Below are 19596 nucleotides of genomic sequence, written 5' to 3'. Positions count from 1 at the left end.
TCCTACAAATGTCAAAAGCTTTAGAAAGATGCATCCTTGAAAACATCAGCCTACACATTTTCCTCAGCAAATCAGAGTACGAATTCATGCCATTACACTACTCATAACCAAAAACCTAACTTGCATCATGCAGCTATGTTCAGAAATGATGTATTTAGCACTCGGAAAGATTTGATGTTACAACAAGCAGAGAATGACTGACATAGAAATAGTCACAGGAAAATGTTTTAAACAGCTTGGCTGATTCATGTTAACCACAAAGCAGAATATGATTGTTGAGAGATAGGTTTATAAGATAGAACAGTAAAAATGAGACCTGTGTATCAAATAGACGCATTTAATATATATCTCAGCAGAAAACTTCCAAATTTGATTTTTAAAAATGTTGTGACAGGTACACCATCTGATAAGTTAAATATGTAAATTGGGTCATCCCATAAATAGAGCTGAGTTCTCATAGCTTGAAAGAACATCCAGCTGTAAAACATATGCTATAACCAAAATGATTTAATCGATGAATTTTACAGAAAAAAAGCCAAATAAAATATATTGTGGAGTGGTCAAGTGGAGGCATCTAATCATGAGTGAGAATATCTCAACTGCCATCAAACAATCACACAAACTATTTCAGACACAGAAAGCAGACATCAAGCAATCCATCCACTACCAAGAACTCTTCTCTTTTTGTTAAGTATAAAACATCACAGCTGGCACCACTACCATGAACATAATAAAAGACGGGTCAAGAAAGATAGTAAGGAATCTGAAGAGAAGATAATCAGATATGGGCCTGTGTAGAAGAGGTAAAATAGGACATGCTTCAACCAAATTTCTATCAGGCAAGGAAGCAGTACAAATTCTCATGGCCAATTGTTGGCAGAGAAATGGATGAAATATTTGAATTAGTTTGAGAATGTGTAAGAATATTGAAATTTGGACTAGTCTTGGGCAGCATTATTAATCTCTGCATATGTACTATAATCAGAACTGACAGATGAGCAAAAGGAAGTATTTGTGACTACTTCTTACAAACTACTTCAATTACATATGATAGCAACCTCAGAAACATAGAGACATTATTGGGCATGTTGGACAACTGTGGATATGGTACAAAGAAAGAAGAAGAATCAAGGATCCTGGAGGCCTGTGATACAAATGTCCTAACCATTTGCAAAACTTCAGGAAACTGGCCAATAACATAATCACTTAACTTTAGATATACATGCCAGCCAGATAGACTTTACACTCAATAGAAAACAGAATAGGCAACTAGCTGTGTATACTAAATCCTTCTCCAGCTAACATAGACTAGTTGTCAGCAACCTCAAGATAAGAATGACATTAACTCAGACACAAGGAAGTCTGAAGGAGAAAAAAATAGAAACTGAAAACTCTCTTGGTTCAAAAAAGTACTATATCAGAATACATGTTTGTGTGTGCAAGAAGAAATGGTCATGGCCATGTGAAAAAGTATTGGCTGCCAACCCAAAGGTTGCATGTTCATAATACAAACAAGCAGTTCATTGTATTCTTTGGTCAATACACTAAACCATACACTCTTTTTTTCACCTAGAAAACACTGTAACAGATCTGTTGCCTGCCATAAACCAATAATGTTACCTGAAGGGGATTTATCTTACTTGCTTAAACACAGAGCATTAGCCCCAAGCCTCAATGGCCAGAGAAAACGGGTTTTGCAGGAAAATAGAGAGAAAGAATAAATCAATAAACTACACATTTCGAAAATAATCTGTAGAGAAATTTTATCTACAGTTATTGCAGCAAACATCTTGACTTCTCCTCATATTACGACATAAAACCTCTGGCACAATGCTAATTGAAGGCTGGAAATGCATTTATAAGAGATAATACAGAAATATAAATAAGATGGTTCTGAATATTATCTGAGTATTTACATAAGTCACACCAAAAGTACAAAGTTTCATGTTGAAAGTTTTTACATATCATAACAAATAAAGTCTAATGTGATGTATAATAGGAAATAAATGATAAAAATACAAGATAACAGATATAGAAAATTATATTAAGAATGAAATCATAAATAAATTAGGACTTAACTAAAAAAGAAAAATAATTGATAAACAGCAGTCAGTATCAGATAAGCCAACTAAAGCATTTAGTATAACAAAAATTTAATTTTGAAGAATCAAGATGCATGCAAATCCATCTGACAAACAGCAGCATAAAATGTGAAAATTAAACCCGCAATGATGCTATCATTTTAACATCATCTTTCCAAGCAAAGACAGGTCAGCTATACAACTTATCTCCAAACAACTTAATCATGAATTATTTCCTCTGTGAACACCAGTGTTTTCACATCTGTACATTGCAGGTTTTTCTTGGTCTATTTGAAGTACCCCATGACTACCACCATCAATTCACATCATTATCCATCATGCACCATCTAACTGTAGTACATGACCATATAAGTACATGCAACCTCGTTTATCACTAACTCATTCATCACTGATCCAGGATAATACATTATGATCAATTGTAAACCAGGTTACACCTATCACAGATTGATCTGTGATAACAGGGGTCAGCAATCAGTTGGAGATTCTGCTTGTACCACAAAAACATGCCCCAGCGACAACACACAATGCTCAGCTACCCAAAATTCATTATCACTAGTGTTTATATGACCATGCAGCAAGGCTGCTTAATTTTATATGGATTCATAGACACGTACTCATCTACATGGGACCAACAAACAGAAAATATACTAAGACACTTGATCCTAACAAATGACACAGACAAGTATGTTTTCTACAGGAAAAGGCAGTAATGATCAAGAAAACATGAAGGTGGAAGCTGCCCTGCTGTGGGCCATGAGTTTAGAGTCAATGAATCTATCATTCATTCCATTTACACATTTTTTTAAACCAAACCTCTGTGATATATGAGGATAGATGAACAACTAAACTGCACACTCAGGTTCATAACTTCTAATACTATTTTATATCACTCTCTTACATTTAGCTTTTCTCTTAATTTCATATTTTAGCACTAAATAATAACATGCACCTAAAGCACATCGCATAGGTCTACCCGGAGAAAGTTATTATTGCTTTCTGGGTTTCAATTTCTCCCATCTTGCTTTGTCTCTAACTACAATACTTCTATTAGAGCTACCACCAGAATTAATTATATTACTTTTTTATATTACAATTTTTAATAGGTCATCTGAGTAGTCCATAGTCTCTAATTCACACTTTCTTCATGATTCACAAACTATCAAATACTTCAACCAATATTTTACAATTCCATTGTTGGTACTGAATACATATGGATGGAGTAAGACTTCATTTTTTTTTTTTAAACTTTTCTGTTCCTAACCATAACTATTCACCTCACAGCATTTGTTATTTCAAAGTCCCAGGCCTTTTCTTATTCCCTCTACTGTCCATTCACATATGGCAGAAAGATATGCGGGAAATTGTAATTGAAAAGATACACTGTATTTGCCATTTCCTAGTATCTATATTTTAAATGTCACATGCATATGGTGGGTCCAGGCTTATATTAACAGACAGGATTCCCATCCACCACCAGCAGGCATAGGCTGGAATAGGTTAGAAAATGCTAACATTTCTTGGTGAGTTAAGAAAGGACTGCCTTATTTAGTAGCAGGAAGGGGTCAATCAACCACAGGAAGGTGATGGTTTTGAGGTCAGATTTCTTACAGGATTATTTGCTAGCCTTTTCTATGTTTATAATTGAACAAAGAACTAACTCTATGTGACTTGTAGCAATAATCAATGGGAAAATTCAAATTTACACAGGACACCAACCTCTTCTAGAATAAGTTAAAAAATACAAAGACCAAATTAAAACAAATTTCTATTCTTCCAAGATTACATAATTGTTTTTTACTTTTATTGCCAATATCCTAAAGGACTTTTTATATAAAATAATAACTTTCTTTTTTTTTATCAGTTAATTAGTGAACTGTTCAAAAAAATAACATAGATGTCTGTCTAAAGGTACTGGATAGTAACACACTATGTATATTAGTGCATCCATTTCCATTTACCTACGTAAGTGCATATTTTACATTCATCTTTTCAAGGCTGATATAGGTTAGACAAAACTTGAAGAGGATTTTCTGCAGCCAGATGCTCTTCCTTCCACTAACTGTTAGCTCTTTTCCAAGAAAAGTATTGTCTTGTTTTTTTGTTTTTTTTTACGGAGCTTCCCTCATTCCATTGTCCCCACACAAGTTGAATGCTAAAAACTACAAAACTGTTGCTTACCAGAAATTGTAAACAAAGGCACAATTTTCAATGAAACTGTGTGAATGATATGTAAAAATGATGTATGCATGAGTGTATAAATGTGTATGTATACACATACACATATCTATATTTATCTATCTACCTATATATATATATATGACTGGAGTCTGGTGCAGCCTCCTGGCTTCCCAGACCTCGGTTGAACCATCCAACCCTTGCTAGCATGGAAAACGGACGTTAAACGATGATATATATATAATGAGCTTCTCAACTTACAACAAATTCTACACGTGAAGCATTGGTCAGCCCAAGGTTATAGTAGAAAGCACTGGTCCAAGGTACAATGCAGAGGGCCTGGACCCATGACTACATGGATATAAAGCAAACTTTGTAACTATATGGCCATGCTTGCACCTAATACGTATGTGTGTGTGTATAAGATTACATTTAGGTGTAGTGATACTAATAATCTATTGTTAGAACTCAATATACATATGCAAGTATATAGAGTAACATAAAATTAAATAAATGACGAGGCTTAGGGTTAGCTTCCAGCTGCTTCTGCTATCAGATGCAGTGCACCCACAGCGGAGTGTTTGTGCATCACCTTATAGGTTCCTCAGAGTTTCTAAAATGAAGTGCAAGTTTGTGTGAAAATGTTTTCCCAAATAAACTGAATGTAGCTATTTCTGTTGCCTTGAATATATATAAATAACAAATAAATAGAGATGTAAAATCTCAACAATAGTGGGTGTGTTACTTCAGTACAATGTACTGAACAACAATACAATCAAACTGAATAATCACAATTAACAGAAGTGTACTACTCAGGCGCAGGAGTGGCTGTGTGGTAAGTAGCTTGCTTCCCAACCACATGGTTCTGGGTTCAGTCCCCCTGCATGGCACCTTGGACAAGTGTTTCCTACTATAGCCTCGGGCCAACCAAAGCCTTGTGAATGGATGTCATAGGCGAAAACTGAAAGAAGCTCATGTATATATGTTTGTGTTTCTGTGTTTGCCCCCACCACCACCACTTGACAACCGATGTTGGTGTATTTACGTCCCTATAACTTAGTGGTTTAGCAAAAGAGACCGAAAGAATAAGTACTAGGCATGGCCACAGTCAAATGACTGAAACAAATAAAAGAATACTGTTTTTATACTGATGTAACCTGAAAATCTTTTAAAAAATCATAAAGATAACAAAGGAAAGAATGAAATATTTACAAATCAAGAAAGCTGACAGCTAATAATAATCCTTTCTACTGTAGGTACAAGGCCTGGAATTTTGGGGTCAATTACATCGACCCCAGTGTTTAACTGGTACTTATTTCATCGACCCCGAACGGATGAAAGATAAAGTTGACCTCAGTAGAATTTGAAGTCAGATCATAAAGATGGACAAAATGCAATAATAAAATAATAATAATGGTTTCCAATTTAGACACAAAGCCAGCAATTGTGAAGGAAAGAGAAATTATAGATGCTATCAATCTCAGTATGTAACTGTTTCTTTATTTTTATTGATCTTGAAAGGATGCAAGGTAAAGCTGACTCCCATCAGGATTTCAATGAGACCTTAAAAAACCTGGAACAAATACTGTGAAGCATTCTTTCCAATGCTCTAACGTTTCTGCAAGATTGCTGTCCTAAGAATAAAGCTATCTTGAAGTTAAAGATGAAAATAATAAAGGCTAAACAAGTTTTCTCTTCAGATGGATAAAACTTACATGAAAACTTTCTTCTTAAACAGAATTTTTTTTAATACAAACAAATCACTCAGCTCTTACACATAACTTGCAAAGCGTAAGGAATTTCATGCTAAAATAGAAATACATCAAGGAGTTACCATAAGTACAGGATACATTATTTTCTAAATAAATTTACAAATCCAAATAGCTTTCTATGTTTTTCATTTGATGACATTACTTTATATAATACAACGAGATCCTAACACAAATATTTTTATCAAGATCCCATTACATATCCTGCATATTATTCTTACATTAACTCAGCTACAGTCCATTCTTAACATTCTCTCGACTTTCATTATCAGGCCAACAAGCATTTTTGTTTAATGTGTCACAAAAGGGGGGGGGTATAAATAAAGCTATTATAATACAATTTTGTTTTCTTACAACTATATACATAATGCTTCAGATCTGCTGGGAGACTGCAGTAGAAGTTGTGACAATTATACAATTCCCAACAGAATTGAGCGAGATAAATGAAGCAGCCGTCTTTAATGCAAATTGAAACTGAGTCACAGATTTCTTGTTGTTGTTCATTATCATTCTTTTTACTAAATCATGTACCTTTCAATAAATAAGTCTAAATTTCATTTCCTTCAGAACACTTTCATTGCTAAGAAATTACTCAAGCAGAAGTAGGTTAGTTATTTCAACACGTGACTCATATTATAGATTGGATTTCCTCAACAAATACTGCTCCAATTTTTTTTTTTTTTTGATAACACTGGAATCTGTGATATCACAGAAATTTGTTTACATTTCTAATCAGTTTTAGTCCTCCATCTGTCTTTGAGACAAATCAGTTTCCTAAAACAAGGAAAATATACCCTACGTTGCCACTCTGAAGTTTTCTTTCATTACTAAAAGCAAGCAGTGAAACCTCAGCTCTAAAAAAAATTAACAAAATTATTTCTCTTCAGTCATCAACACATCTAAATGCATACATGTATGCAAGTGTGTGTATCTGAATACATGCACTGAAACAATACATACTCAGAATAAACCAGAAATAGATACTCAAGTGGCTAGCTCAGTAGTAGTAGTTAATAGTTTCTATTATCTAACGAACATAATTAGCAGGACAGGTTGTCCAGAAAGTATAACAGCCAGAATAAGAAAAAGCTGGTAAAATTTCAGGTACTTTTATCACTGTTGTGAACAAAGGTCTTATCTATGTGAGTGAAGGGTAAATTGGATAATGCTTAACTCTGATGCTGCATGGTAGCAAAACTAAAAAGAAGTAAAGCCAACATACTCTGATGGGTGTACGGTGCATGAACACCAGAATACAAATGAAGTGTGAGAAAATCTGAGCATAAGAAAAATCAAGGGTAGTGAGCAGAACTTAGACTTAGCTAAAAAAAATTAGTGTCTATCCTCTACGCTTACCACAGGATATATAGATTGAAAAGCATGCACATGTTGCATGCTCATTCAAAAAAAGTCATGGGACACACAAGAAATGACAGAAGTATATACACATACACAAATGTATATGTATATACACACACATATAATGTATGCACATGAATAATAACCAGTTATTTCAAATGGATTTAATACACACATTTCAAGTAGTTGTGTAAGAAGTTGTTACACAGATATTGATTCTCTTCAGTTATTACAAGTGAAATACATTGGTAATTTCAAATTTTCCCCTGTATATATATTAGACTGCATAAGCAAAGCCACGAATAATTACAGAAAGATAAGAAAAACATTCAGCTACTTTTACATTTCTCCTTTCACAATAGCTTCTTACTACCATATAAACTATTATCCACTACAATGTCCCATCAAATCAACTATTTCTTTCATTATGTTGAAAATTACCAAATATTCTATCCTTTTAGGATATCTTTGCTATAATCAGGTTTACAGTACATTTACATCTTTCACACTAACAATTACCGCCATACAGGTAATATCTCAAGTGCAGTCCCACTTAACACTAGAAGTACCAAGTGCTCACTTATGACTGTTTTAGCTTTTTACTTTTTAATTTCTATGATTGTATTGAATGTGCAATCATGAGCATCATTTCAAGTAGATGTGTATATATATATTTTTTTGATACAGAGCAAATAATTCAGGAGAAAATATTTGCAAAGATATTATTGACTCTATTATTATCTAATGGAACAATTAAAAATGATAACAGAATCAACAATATAGGCAATTGCAGGCTCCAAAAAGCATTAAGTAGCTGAAGGATTTATTAATTTTAGTCCTTTGATTAAATTTATATATTTTTTTTGTACATAAATAAATGCTAAAAGACTGTATTTCTAAATCCTTTATTTACTGCATTAGCTTATATCCAAAATAAATTGTAACAAAATTTTGGGCGGACCAAAGCTTTGTGAGTGGATTTGATAGACGGAAACTGAAAGAAGCCAGTTGTGTGTGTTTATGTGTCTGTCACCCCCACCACCACCATTGCTTGACAACTGGTGTTGGTGTGTTTACGTTCCCATGTGGTTCGGTAAAAGAGACCAATGGAATAAGTACTAGGCTTACAAAGAGTAAGTCCTGGGATCGATTTGTTCGACAAAGGGTGGTGCTCCAGCATTTCATTTGTTTTTACATTCTGAGTTCAAACTCTGCCTTTCATCCTTTCAGGGTTGATGAAATAAGTATCAGTCGAGTACTGGGGTCGAAGTAATTGACCAGCCTCCTTCCCTAAAATTTCAAGCCTTGTACCTATAGTAGGAAGTATTACTATTAATTTAAAGCTACATTTAATACTTTTATTGTAAATAAAATCATTAATGTTATTTCTCCTTTGCTATTATCATGAGGACTTTTCATAGCTGGATTTTCTATGGAGAGCATGCCCTTGCTTACCTCCAACCTCAGTTTCTAGACATGAATGGTCCTGAGACCAAGGCCTCTACTATGACTTTTAAGAAATGTGGTGGAAAACTGGCTCAGGAAGGCAAGGACGCTACTCCCTGAGATCCCTTTCAAAGCCCCACTACCACCGAGGAAAATGTGGAGGGGACAGGTGGAGGAGGAGATTGGGAAGGTTGGTTTGAGAAGGGAGAATGCCCAAAACCCGGGCAAGATGGTGAGATGGTGTGAGGGTGGTTGCTATGGCATTGAGGTAGCTCCTGCCATCCTGTTAACGGAGAAAAAAATCCACCGGATTCAAAATGATGGATGATGATTATTGTTGCTGCTTTTGTCTAGTACTTTTGTGATTGATTAACATTTAACACCAACAACTTTATTCTACAACATATCAAATTCATTGTATGACCTTACACTTAACTGCAGAGCAATGGCCTAAATTACACTATCTTATATTTGAAGATACTATAGTCCAGAGAACAAGGTAGAAATTGTTTAGCTAAGTTGTTAGCAAGGGGTTTATACTACTCACCCTGCGTGAGAATTAAGTGCCTTGTCTTTGGCAGTATAATTCATTATTCATTCTTTTGTTTCTGTAGTTGAAACTTATTGTCTGTGTATTTATTCACTTTCCATCATTATATCTTTAATTACTCCTCCCCATCCTCACAAACTCCTACAAATATATTCTCTCTTATTTTTATCTGGGATTTTTCCATTTTGTTTTTTGTTGGGTTATTTTTTGTTGTTTTTTTCTGTGGTTATCTATTGCATATGCAGTCTACACTGGGGTAAATTTAAAACAATCAATGTATTTTACTTGTAATGACTGAAGAGAGTATATATCTGCATAACTTGTTATATAACCACTTGAAACATTGCATATTAAATATCAGTAATTGGTTTTTGTTGTTATTAAAATATGAGACTTGTGTACCACAATCTAGCCTATCCTTGCTTGATTAATAGTTACAATGCATCATGGGACTAGAAAAGGAACATTGATTTAACCCTTTAGCATTTAAACTGGCCTAAAATTTTCTACCTATTTATATTCATACTGGCCAGATCAGGCCTCTTTTACACTCACCTAATAATGTCATTCTAAAAGTAAGCAATCACATCAATGAAATCTCAAAGCTACATGATTAATTCAAAGCTAGTGCATGATTAATTCAAATCAACGTGAATATATAAACATTGAATTTAACAGAGTAATCTGGATGCTAAAAGATTAAACATATTCCAGAACATCTAGCAACATGTACTTCATCAAAGCACACTATTGAATGTATATGTGTACACACACATATACATTGTATTTGATAGCATATAGGACGTACTTTCTCGTTTTTTTATCAAACAAAATATCTCCCCACCACCAAAAAAAAAAAACATGCACCCCAGATCCTATATGTAAAGTTGAGCCTCACCCCTAACACACTTTTTCTAAATATATACATCTGATTGTGGTGCATCTTTTATGCCATCAAATACAGTATACATGTGCATGCACTCACACACACATATATAGTTATCAAATATGCTTCACCTGCTTCCCACCTTCACTTTTCACAAGATTTTTTTATTCAATAATTTTATGGCTGACTCTGGGCATGAAATTCTAAATTGCTAATGAGGTCAGCAGAAAGCCAATTAATTTCAGCCATTAAATAAAAGAAATGATAAAATAGCCAATCAGAGAAACTGCCAGATGTTACTAAATATTCCTATCCAATTTATAGACACAGGCATGACTGTGTGGTTAGAAACTTGCTTCCCAACCACATGGTTCTGGGTTCAGTCCCACTGCATGGTACATTGGGTGAGTGTCTTCTACTATAGCCTCGGACTGACCAATGCCTAGTGAGTGGATTTGGTAGATGGAAACTGAAAGAAGCCCGTCATGTATTCTTTTGTTTCAGTCATTCGACTGCGGCCATGCTGGAGCACCTCCCTTTTTAGTTGAACAAATCGACCCCAGGACTTATTCTTTGTAAGCCTAGTACTTATCGTATCAGTCTCTTTTGCCAAACTTCTAAGTTACGGGGATGTAAACACACCAACATCAGTTGTCAAGCAATGGTGGGGAGACAAACACAGACACACACACATATATAAATATATATATATACACACACACAATGGGCTTCTTTCAGTTTCCGTCTACCAAATCCACTCACAAGGCTCTGGTTGGCCTGAAGCTATAATAGAAAACACTTCCCAAGGTGCCATGCAGTGGAACTGAACCCAGAACCATGTGGTTGGTAAGCAAACTACTCATACACAGCCATGCCTGTGCCTACATATATATAAGGAGAATTCACAAAAAAAATAAAAGATGAAGACAGGTGGAGTAGACAACAAACAGATGTATTAGTTTAACGCTCAGGAAGTGAAAAAGTCTTTAACATTTTGAAGCTACGCTCTTCTACAGAAAGGAACACACAAAGAAACAAGGAGAGACAATAAAGAATGTGTAGTGACTAGCGATCTATCATGGTGAATGCCAGACAGAGAGGTCATACAGGAGAGTTAGGAAGGGGAGATAATAAAGTAGAGGTGATCCCAAAATGAAGGTGCGCATGCGTGTGTTTAAGAGACCGTGTATGTGCATGTGGAAGAGGGCTGGTGATCTTGACGTGTGCATGTGTGTATGTGGATCATGGTGTGCAGCTGGGAAGTGGTCAGTGCTAATGTGTGCGTGGTGGTGTGATCTGATGTGTGATATGGTGGTGTGTGGTGTGGTGTTGGGATTGGGGGAGGCGAGAGTAGGGAAAGCAAGGGTTATATATATGGAGTGGCTGTGTGGTAAGTAGCTTGCTTACCAACCACATGGTTCCGGGTTCAGTCCCACTGCGTGGCATCTTGGGCAAGTGTCTTCTGCTATAGCCCCAGGCCGACCAATGCCTTGTGAGTGGATTTGGTAGACGGAAACTGAAAGAAGCCTGTTGTATATATGTATATATATATATGTGTATGTGTATATGTTTGTGTGTCTGTGTTTGTCCCACTAGCATTGCTTGACAACCGATGCTGGTGTGTTTATGTCCCCGTCACTTAGCGGTTCGGCAAAAGAGACCGATAGAATAAGTACTGGGCTTACAAAGAATAAGTCCCAGGGTCGATTTGCTCCTTCTAGCATGGCCGCAGTCAAATGACTGAAACAAGTAAAAGACTAAAAGAGAGTATATATATATATACATTTGTTATGTGTGAGTGTATTTGTGTGTCTGTGTTTGTTCCCCCACCCCACCAACGCTTGACAACTGATATTGGTGTGTTTACACCCCCGTAACTTAGTGGCTTAGCAAAAGAGACTGATAGAATAAGTACTAGACTTACAAAAGAATAAGTCCTAGGGTTGAATTGTTTGACTAAAAGCTGTGCTCCAACATGGCTGCAGTCAAATGACTGAAACAAGTAAAAGAAGAATTTCATGTTTTGCCAAAAGAGAGAGAATGAGAGAGAGAAAGCAAGTATGTGCATGCATTCATGTGTGTGTGTGTGTGTGTGTGTGTGTGTAATTTAGCCCTTTCTGTTGCCATGTTTCTACTGAAATACACTGCATTTGTTTCAGTAAATTTTGAAAATAATGAAGAATTTTGTAAAATAACTTTATCATTATTAAACTGGTGTTTGGAACATAAATTAACATGAAATTTTCATGAGAGACTTTAACTTAGATCACTTGAAAACAAGAAGTTTATGACATAGAACCAGGGCAGTCTCAGATAGCTTGGTGTTATAAAAGGTTCTCAATATCCATCCATTATTATTTGCTATAAGTATTTTTTAAACAATACTGCTGTGTCTTGACAAGAACATCCCTGTGAAATCTGATGTGGTGGAGAGATGCTTTCTTTCTGTTTATAGTCTACCAATCCTATTCAAAATGTAAAAATTTATTCTTTCAATAGTGCTAGCTTAGTAATAATCCTTTCTACTATAGGCACAAGGTGTGGATTTTTGTGGGGAAAGGGACAATCAATCACATCGACTCCAGTACTTGACTGGCACTTAATTTATATACCCCAGAAGGATGAAAGGCAAAGTCAACCTCGGCAGAATTTGAACTCAGAACATGGAGACAGACAAAATACCACTAAGCATTTTGCCTAGCATGCTAACAATTAAAATAATAATGATGATGATGACTTCTTTTATTTGCCACATTGAAAGAACAGTTTATAATTGGGGGGGGGGGGTTTAAATAAAAGATGAAGAGAAACAAAGCAAAAGGAGAGTAAAATGAGATAAAAGACAATTTTTAAAATATGTGAATACATGAATGATGCAGTCCTCCTGATACAGAACCTCTATCTAAGCTAATCAAGGAAACCCACAGATCAAGGATAACCGTGACCACCTGACCATAAACCAACTGTTGCTCTCTGATCTACAGGCACACGCTTCAAGTAGATCCGTTCACCTTAACCATTTCTGCCAGTCACCCACCTTCTTACAAATTCACCAGGAGAGAGATCTTCCCTCTCCACCCTCATTTTATTTTCCAAGTAGACTTAAAAAAGTCCAGGAGAGCTCAACTGAAGAGGATGGTGTCTTTCCTCAATCTTTTTAGCCTCATTTACCATGCAACCTCTTTCACTATAGCCACTAGACAGAGGAAAACTCACTTCCTGTCCTGCCTGTTAGCTGATGAATGCCTAACAACAATCCAGGTACCAGGTACCCAATCTTGATCTTTTTTTACCCTAGGACTGCAGCTCCATCAAAGAGATGAGCTGCAAAAAGACATATCTTACAAAGATCACACTGGCTCACTGTCCAGGAAAATCTGTAGGTAGCCTCAACTCATGTCTGCACATCAACAGTCACAACATGCCTAGGCCCACCTTCCAAAGGGCACTGGCAACAGATAAACTGCCTGACAAGTGGAATGTGTCCTTTTACAGGAAGTGAAAAGTAGACACTCTAGTCTGGCCAGACATGGACTGGGACAAGATACAATAGTCAGGTGGTAAGTTATAATAGAGGCAATGTAGACATTCACCATTTCTGCTTAACCTTTCAGGGATGGTTTCCTCTCAACCCATTTCCGAGTGAGGTCAGCCACCCCACTTCTAATCTCATTCCAGTTCCTGTCTATCTGGAGGTTCAGACCAAGCTCGACTTCAAGCAATTTAACCAGTCCACCTGACCAGTGACCTACTATGGTATTTAATGGCATATACTTGCCAAGCTGCAAGCACCCACAAACTTATTCAGATCTACCTTTGCTCCTGCCATCAACTTGTATTCGCTTAAAATGGAACTGAGTACCTGAACTTCCATGGTGACTGACACCATTATAGTGATGTTATCCAACACAATTCTTCTATATCCCAACTCAAAAGGGATGCTCCTCAAGAGTTGTAGCTTCTGCAGCAATGACTCAAAAGCCAGTATGTTTTAAGAGATTAAAGAAGACACTTCTGACAGATTGAGCATACAATATGAAACAGTTCCATGAGATGGCCATTTAGCTTAACCATTGAACAAGCCCCACTGTGCATTACCGTAATCCAACCACTGAAAACAGATCCAAAAGTGGATGCTTCTACGACTGCTGCCAAGTAGCAATAGTCAAACCTATTGAAGGTTTTTGACTGATCGAAATTCATCAGGGACCCACCAACACCAGATCTGTTACCTGTTCTTTCTATGATATATTGCATGAAGTGGAGGTTATTGTAGAAGTATTTAACAGAGCAATGGGTTGGAAATTGTCTATAATATCCCCTTTGTTGACGAGGACTTTCCTAGCTTTGCTACCAGTTGTGATAGTTGCCAAACAGATCAGGCATATAACCATAAAACTCAGAGGGCAGATCACCCAAACTGGGTGATTTGTTTTACATAATAATACTAAACAAAGTATAATACTATAACAAACACTGGCATGACAATGTAGTTAAGAAACTCACTTTTCAGCTAAATAGTTTCAGGTTCAACCCCACTGTATGTCATCTTGGGCAAGTATCTTCGAAAGTTTTCTGATTGAATTTTAATAGATGTAAACTGTGGATGCTGCCAGTTTGACTTAATCTTTTCTTTTTAGTTCTTTAATCATCTTAACATCACTTGGCCCAATGGACGCTTTTAGCAGATTCTACACCATTCAAAACAGGTCTGCAGTCTGAAGTTAATTTCCTACAACACGTATCAAAGGCTCTGTAAATGACTAGAGATACCATCTTCCTTTCCTTCACTAAGTATGAGGTAAAATATAATACATATTTTAAAAATACGTTTCACAAACACACACATTAAATCCTAAGACAGTTCTGATCGAGATCGAGTTGACCTATAGTCAAAAGTGCTCCAGTCATGACCATTCAACATTTAGTACATCGAGGATTACACACTCCAGTGTTTCCTTTCTTTTTTATGACATTGGGGTGTGATTTGAGGAAGACTTGGTTGTTATTTCTAGTAGGTCGAATGACGTCCATGTAGAGGTACCATATTAGATTCTTATACGTATAAATTAATAGGAATGTTTGCTAACGAAGAATAAGTTTATTTCCATTTGGTCGATTAGTTAATGAAGATGACAAAAGTGATGATAATGATAGTTATTTTGTTTCTTTCTGCTTTTTTTTTTTTTTGTCGTGCGTATTTCCACTTCCCTTTCGTCATTAAAACTAGCAACAAGAATGATTTATTTTGACCAGACACAAAATTATATGGTAGGGTAGCAGCATTGCCCAGTATTCCACAACAGGATAGTGTTACACACAATGACATTAAAACTCATGTAGGTTGAGGAAGAATGAGAACTAAAGGGAGAGGGAAGGGATTTTAACAGCTAGCGGTGATCGTATTGTACGAAATAAGTTTTGAGAATAGTGTTTGGGGAAGGGTGTCCAATGATATTTTTAACTGTGGGAATGCAATGACCAGATCGTAAATGTCTGACGAAATCTTTTGTCGAACAGTTTTAAGGAGATAATCGAGTATGTAAAACCCTTATTGTTGACTGAGCAGAAACTAGTTCGACGTGGAGCTTGTTCTGTTGATTTTATATATCTTGCCAAAATCAGCATTGTCTTTCCTCCCATCGAGGGTCCAGAAAAAGAGAGTATCAACGATATATAGGAACGATTCAATCGATAAAAGTTACGTAAGCTAGGCTTAGGTAGACTGTCTCGTAAATAAAATGCGGGAGTTAGAAATTACATCGGCAAAAGAATTTAAATGTTCAAATTCGAATTGGACATCGTTTGCATTACTGAAATTAAAATACCGTTAATACTTCTTTTAATGTCGAGGATGGACTCCCGGAGTCTACTCTCGAAAAATATTTCGCATATACGATAGCTGTTATAATCCATTCCTCCTCCTTTGGTTATCTCTTCGAATATGGAATACACACTATTTTCTACTATATAATTTTGTCTATTGAAACATAAATATACCATCTTTGATGCTAGTTTTAATAAGGAAATTAAATCAAATAAAAACGTCATGTTTTTAGAGAAAAGGAATTACGCGCCTGACAAGAGAGGTCAAAATAACAATCATCATCATTATTAACTAAAGCGGCCACCAGCGAATAAACTTACATTAACATCAAAGCAACAAAACCCAAAACATTTAAACAAACAGACGAACGTGACATGATGTTATAAAAACAACATCGTACGTGTGAGTGTGACCATTTAATCTTTATGTCAGGGTTGGAAACGAAATGTGTCAGCATGTGCCAAACACCACGTAAATCCTTAAGATTACATTACATCTAAAATTCGACTTCATTATAAAATATTACAACACCAGACAAAATGCTTCTCGGCATTCCTTCTGAGTTCAAATTCCTTTTGGGGTCGATAAAAAGGGGTTAAAAGTACCAGCTTAGCATTAGAGTCGATGTAATCGGCTAGCCTACTACCCATAAATTTCAGGTCTTGTGCCTATAGAAGGATTATTATTATTAATAATATTATTATTCCTGAAACTCTCTGGCCAAGTGCCTAAAAAATCATTATTGCGACTACAATCATCACGCCGTCGAATAGTGGTAAGCACCAGGTGAGACAAGTCCATTTTTGATACCTGACTGGAACCATTTGGTTGGGAAAGGCATGAATTTCACATTTCTCAACCAAATAAACCCGTGACTGTGCGCTTACGTTAGGAAATTTTACGACTTGTAAAAAAAATTATATACATTTTAGAAATCCTTATAGTAAATCTTCCACCGATTTTTGTTTTATTTTACTAATACTCTTGGCATGAAAGTCACAACTCCACATGTACGAAACAATATAACTAAGAAATTAGCTCTGCTATCCAAAGTCGGCGCTGTGTTGTTCCGAGTTCAAATCATTCCATTTTGCCTATATCTTTCTGGGGTTGCTAAAACAACATGGATATTCTGGAGTTTGTAAATTAGTAATATTACCTTAGCATATAATTTAAAAAAAAAAAAAAGGAATTTTTTTTTTTTAATTTACTGTTCACAAGTTAACCTCATTATCAATGCACAAACTGAAATTTTGTATTTGCAGGAGTAACAACAGCTGAGACAGATTAACGTTGACACTGAACTAACGTTTTATCCGAATACACAATATCATTCTTTTTTAAATATCTATAAATCTTACGTAGACACAACACGCGTGTAACAAACATTATTGTGTGTGTATGTATTACATACATATGTGTGTGTAAACCAGATGTTGGCTCAGTATATGCTATATATGAGCGTGGGTGTTTAAGAAAGAGCATGAGTCAAGGTGAAAATTTCATAAAATGGTCAGTGGAATAAAAAATCATTTTTATTTCATATGCTAATCAAAATAACAAGTGAAAAAATAACAATCATTGCAAATGTCTTTATCCATATATGTATATGTGTGTGTGTGCATATATATATATATTCTCTAAGATGCACAGGATTTATGTTTTTTTTTACAATATATATATATATATATATTTTTATACCTGTTTGTGTCTGCCTTCCAAATGCTGTTTTTACTGAGATCTCCCTTTTTAGTAGAAGAAATAGCTATAACCCTTTGACTGCTATTTCTAAATTCGGTATGTGGTAAGGCAACTCGTTGCTAAACCCTTATTGCTTAGTATATATATATATATATAGTGTGTGTGTGTGTGTGTATGCTCTGTTGAGTTATTGTCGGTAAACATCTTCAATAAAAAAACCCACATCAAATCTTGATGTCAAAAATTTAACTATCTCAAACAGGCATCAACTACAGACGTTCATTTACTAACATATATAATCTATATATTTGCTGATTTTTGGTAGAGATTTTTTTTCGACCTTTTTAAGAAAGGTAATCTTGTAAAATTCTACATATAATGTAATTATCAAAAACAATCTTTAAATTCATTAATACATGGTATTAGAACACTTAAATGATCGTTTTAAAATACCAGGTTGAACATTTTTTTGATTATAATTTATAAGTAGTTGCTAATTGTTAATCTAATCGCTATAATCCGAGATCAGAAAGACCGTAGGTCCTTGTTATGATTGCTGATTTCAGATGATTGAACTAAAAATAAGTTAAGCTGTATATAGATATGTACATGTATATTGAAAGATTCACGAATACACACTACATATATAGAGGGAAATGTCAAAAACAGTTGAAAGTTGAAATGTTTAAAATATTTGTAGCTGAATCGAACTGCAAAAGTAAAAAAAATAATAATAAAACACGAAATATGTGATAACTTTCACAAACAGATTGCGTAATTTTCGATTATTATCGTCAATCTACACTTAAAAGTTAAAAAGAAAGTCATTATCAACACGAAGTCCTTCTCGATTTGGCTGTAAACACAAACATATATATATATATATCGCCACTTCCGCGCTACACGTAAACTGAAAATCAGTATTTTGGCTGAGCCAAATTCCAATTGAACAAAATCAAATCAGAAAAAACGTAATTTTTTCCCCTTAAATCATTCCACCCACTTCAGCCAAAAAAACAACAACCAAATACTTTCACAGATAAGAAAGCATGATTTGTGATGAGAGAGAAATGACGAAGTACAGTGCTGTAATGACAAGTACGGTTATTGCATTAACCATAGATTAATCATTAAATACTTCAAAACGAATCGAAGTGATAGAGGTTAAAGCAATGTTAAGAAATGTTCCCTCATGACCACAGGCAGCTGCCGTTAATCGAGTCGCCCACTCTATAGGACATTGACAATATAATGAAAAAAATAATAAAAAGTTCAAACCTGAGGTATCGATGTTATAAGGTTCAGAGTGTATAAAGGAAGACCTGTCGCATTAAGAACGGTAATAGGGTAAAGGTGTCCACACTGATCTCTCCAGCTGTTTCTAGATTCATACAGGTGCCACTGTTTATTTGTTTTTATTTCTCTTTCATACGCTTTTTTTAAGTGCCGTTTGTCTAAAAAGAAATTCAAGGAGTATGTAAATGAGTGTACAAGCAACTTGCTGGTGGAAGATTTATGTTTTGTAGCTTCTGTAAATAGCTGCCGTCTATATTTCCCAAGATTCTAGCACGTCAATAACTGCAGTTTAGAAATAGAGCTTCACTAGACGTTCTGTGGAAGAATTAAATCTGACATTTACACTCTCAGTGCATCAGTGATGGAATTGCTGTTAAGTTCTACTTCTTCATCACTGACGGTCATGTGATTAATTACGTCATTACTTTCAAAGGAAATAGTTTGTTTTTTCATACAGTGAATAAATATTTTACCAGTAATATATT

The 19596-nt window shown here is 35.3% G+C and overlaps 1 protein-coding gene across 3 annotated transcripts in view; it reads right to left on the bottom strand.

Moving 5' to 3' along the window:
* The window catches only part of LOC115212903 (E3 ubiquitin-protein ligase Su(dx)), a 165329-nt gene extending 145777 nt beyond the window's left edge, over positions 1–19552 (bottom strand). For 2 of the 3 annotated variants that reach the window (XM_029781717.2, XM_029781718.2), the window contains exon 1: positions 19094–19552. The gene's annotated coding sequence lies outside the window, so the exon portion shown is untranslated. The remainder of the gene's footprint in view (positions 1–19093) is intronic. The other variant, XM_029781719.2, reaches the window with a different exon arrangement.
* Positions 19553–19596: the final 44 nt, after the last annotated feature.

The sequence above is a fragment of the Octopus sinensis genome, linkage group LG6 (assembly GCF_006345805.1).
Source record: "Octopus sinensis linkage group LG6, ASM634580v1, whole genome shotgun sequence".
NCBI classification, from domain to species: Eukaryota; Metazoa; Mollusca; class Cephalopoda; order Octopoda; family Octopodidae; genus Octopus; species Octopus sinensis.
The sequence above is the reverse complement of the archived record's forward strand: the minus strand, read 5'-3'. Positions and strand labels throughout refer to the sequence as shown.